Here is a 4,534-nt window from a genome sequence, read left to right on the forward strand (position 1 = left end):
AACAAGGCTAGCATTAATCCAAAAAACACAAAATAATAAATGTTGGAGAGGTTGTGGAGAGACTGGAACACTTATACACTGTTGGTGGGAAAGTAAAATGGTACAACCACTTTGGAAATCGATTTGGCACTTCCTTAAAAAGCTAGAAATAGAAGTACCATGCTCTCCAGCAATCCCACTCCTTGAAATATACCCTAAAGAAATAAGAGCTGTCACACAAATAGATATATGCACACTCACGTTCATTGCAGCACTGTTCATGACAGCAAAAAGATGGAAACAACCTAGGTGCCCATCAACTGAGGAATGGATAAACAAATTATGGTATATTCACACAATGGAATACTATGCAAAAATAAAGAACAACGATGAAGCCATGAAACATAACATGGAGGAATCTGGAGGGCATTATGCTGAGTGAATTTAGTCAGTTACAGAAGGACAAATATTGTATAAGACCACTATTATAAGAACTCAAGAAAAGGTTTAAACAGAGAAGAAAACATTCTTTGATGGTTATGAGGGTGGGGGGGGTGGGAGAGGGGTATTCACTAACTAGATAGAAGACAAGAATTATCTTAGGTGAAGGGAAGGACAGCACACAGTACAGGGGAAGTCAGCACAACTGGACTAAACCAAAAGCTAAGAAGTTTCCTGAATACAACCAGACACTTCAAGGGACAGAGTAGCAGGGGCAGGAGTCTGGGGACCATGCTTTCAGGGGACATCTAGGTCAAGTGGCATAACAAAGTTTATTAAGAAAATGTTCTGCATCCCACTTTTGTGAGTGGCATCTGAGGTCTTAAAATCTAGCGAGTGGCCATCTAAGATGCATCAATTGGCCCCAACCCACCTGGAGTAAAGAAGAATGAAGAACACCATAGACTCAAGGCAAGCATTAGCCCAAGAGACAGAAAGGGCCTCACAGAAGCTTCATCAACCTGAGACCAGAAGAACTAGGTGGTGCCCAGCTACCACCAATGACCTCCTTGACAGGGAAAACAACACTGAGTCCCTGACGAAGCAGGAGAAAAGCAGGGTGCAGAACTCAAATTCATGTAAAAAGACCAGACTTAATGGTTTGATTGAGACTGGAGAGACCCTGGAAGACATGGTCCCCAAACTCTCTGTCAGCCCAAAACTAAAACCATTCCCAAGGCCAACTCTTCACACAAAGATTAGACTGGACTATGGGACATAAAATGATACTCGTGAAGAATGTGCTTCTTAGCTGAAGTAGATATTTGAGACTAAATGGGCAGCTCCTGTCCAGAGGCAAGATGAGAAGGCAGAGAGGGTCAGGAGCTCGTTGAATGACTCGGAAAATCTGGGGTGAAAAGGAAGAGTGTGCTGTCACAGTATAGGGAGAGCTACTAGGGTCACATAAAAATGTATGTATAAATTTTTGTATGACAGACTAACTTGAACTGTAAATTTTCACTTAAAGCACAACAATAAAAAAAAGAAAATGGCAAAAAACAAAAAGAGAGAGAGAAGCAAGGATGGCCAGACTTTGTCTCACATACTTTGGACATGTTACCAGGAGGGACTAGTCTCTGAAGAAGGACATCTTGCTTGGTAAGGTGGAGGGTCAGTGAAAAAGAGGAAGACCCTCAACAAGATGGATTGACACAGTGGCTGCAACAATGGGTTCAAGTGTAATAATGATTATGAGGATGGCACAGGACCAGGTAGTGTTTCGTTCTGTTGTACATAGGGTCCCTATGCATCAGAACCAACTTGATGTCACCTAACAACAACAACATAACAGTTCAAAGAAGGAAAATAGCCAGTGTAGCCAGAGAAGAATGTCAGAGAGAAAGCTACTACTGGGTTCGAGTATGAAGGACAATATGAGGAATATGATGGGAGACAAAATGAAGGAAAGAAGGGATTGGGATTTTGACCATTTCTCATACATAGACACAGGTGCTCAGATATTCCACACCAGGAATGCACTAGGGGAACGGGTTTTCTACAAGAAAAGGCCTGTGCAATTGTCTTAGGCTGGGTTCTCTAGTGGGGCAAAACCAATGAAGCGTGTATATATAAATATATATACAGAGAGATTTATTTCAAGAAAATGGCTCACACAGTTGTGGAGGCTAGCAAGTGCCAAATCTGTGGGTCAGGTATCAGGTTGGGGGCTTACCCTGACCTATGTAGTTGCAGGGGCTGACAAACTCAATATCGGCAAGTCAGGCGGCAGGCTTCTGGCTCATGTCCCAAGAACCGGAGGTCAGAAGATGAGTTGGATGCAGTATTGAGAGCACGAGCATTGTCAGAACATATTGGATGCAGGCCACATCCCCAAGAAAACTCCCTTTTCAACTGATTGGCTGTTCACATCAGATCACAAATTGGAGGATGATTACATAGTATCTGCCAAATCACTGAGAATCAAGTTGACCCATAACCATAACCATCACAGACATATTGGAACTGCCATTGCTTGTAGAGAGTCGGAGAAACGTCACTTGGTAGGTCTGAGGCAGCAGCTGCCCTGGCAGCCATCTTACCACTGAGTGTACACTCGAAAGCACAAGGGCAGTGGGGCATGCCTCTTCTAAGGGTTTTCAGGTCAGATCCCATCATGACCACGTTCCCAATTTGCTTAGTTGACACCCAAGTTCATGTCACTTTAGTAATACGTTATCACATAAACTTTCCATGTCCTCTACACTAACGTAATTTCTCACAAGTTTCTTCCCTTGAAAATGTCTTCATTCCTTCAGGAACACCAAATGCATTTCACAAAATCTCATATATTTTCAACAACCTTGTAAACATCCCATTCACTTCTTTGTCTTATTTGGAACCTGGCTCTCAGTCTCCCACTATATTTCTAAAATAGAAAATCTAATTTTTATTTCCCACTCTTCATAGTGCCTGACTAGGTATTGGAGGTAGCGTCATTACTATTTTAATCATAACCTCTTCCCTCTAGCAATAAACCCCTAACCTAGTGATGCTCACACAGTATGGAAACTGCATTGAGAAAATAGAGAAAAACTTGATCAGGGAGGAAATCATTCACCACCTTATCCCCAAACCTGCCAATTACATATATCTGGGGGAGGATTACACAGTAAGCAAGATAAGCACGGGTTTACTTGTGCTCACTTACTAATCTGTACTGAACAATTTCACACGTTCATTACAGGTTAGTAAATAAGCACAAGTAAACCCAGATATGGTGAAACCCATGTGAAATTGTTCACTACAGATTAGTAAGTAAGCACAAGTAAACCCTTGATAAGCTTGCTTACTGGGTAATTCACCCCTGTCAGGGATTGTAAATTTGAAAAGATGCTTTGATTCTGTAGGAAGGTGATGTGAAGCTGGGAGAGAGATAGATGCCAGCCACACCTAGGAGCAGGATATTTGATGTGGTGAAAAAATGTGAAATTTTTCACTACCGATAATCTGGTAAGCAAAGTAAGCACCGAGTTTACCTTGCCTGTGTTTACCTTGCCTAATGGATAATCCGTCGCTGAATGTATCTAGACCCAGCCACCCTGTGGTTAAAGATAGAAACCTGAAAAAGAGTCTAAATTCCTCCCTCCACCTTTCCTCTTCACCAGGTGCTGTCATTTCAACTGAAATATCTCTCTCCATTCCATCCAAATCCTCTTCATTTCCACACTCACCACCCTACTCCAAGCTACTGTCCTGTCCTGCATGAACTATTGTAATAGCTGGTACTTTCACTTCCACTCTTGCCCCCATCTGCCTTTTCTCCACAGACCAGGCAGAGTGTTCTGTTTAAAACTTTAATCTAGTTCATTATATAACATGTAAATTAATTCAAGAATTATCACTTGTTGTTAGCTTCCTTCAAGTCAGCTATGGCAACCCGATGCACAACAGAACAAAGTGCTGCCTGGTCCTGCCCCATCCCTATGGACAGTTGTGGATCAATTCTGCGGTGATCCATATGGTTTTAAATGGCTGATTTTCAGAAGACAGTCAACATGCTTTTCTTCCTAGTCTGTTTTAGTCTGGAAGCTCCCCTGAAACTTGTTCAGTATCATAGCAACACACAAGCCACCACTGACAGACTGGTGGTGGCTGCGCATGAGGTGCATTGGCCAGGAATCAAACTGGGTCTCCAGATGGAAAGTGCAAATTCTACCAGTGAACCACCAATGCCTCATTCTATTATCACTTAAGTCTGCTTTATTTTTCTCCTATTAATAACACATGGTTTGGTACCACTGCTAATGATTATCAAGAAGAATGTTGGATTTATTACCTGGTGTTCCCAATGCTCAAACCAATGAACTTTTTAAGTTTTAATAAAATTCTCATTATGAAAGAATGCTTTGCCCTGTGTAATTGGTAAATCTTAAAAATAAAAAAGCGGAGACTCCGGCAAGATGGCGCTCTAGGCAGAAGCACCACACTGTCCCTCCACAACAAAGATCCGAAAAACTAAGCCAAACAGAATCAACAATCCTGAAACCCTAGAACATCAAATGAAGAGATAAAGAACTCAGCCGAACACCAAACGGAGTAAGAATACTGAAAGAGA

Source organism: Trichechus manatus, unplaced genomic scaffold (genome assembly GCF_000243295.1).
Source record: "Trichechus manatus latirostris isolate Lorelei unplaced genomic scaffold, TriManLat1.0 scaffold00088, whole genome shotgun sequence".
NCBI classification, from domain to species: domain Eukaryota; kingdom Metazoa; phylum Chordata; class Mammalia; order Sirenia; family Trichechidae; genus Trichechus; species Trichechus manatus.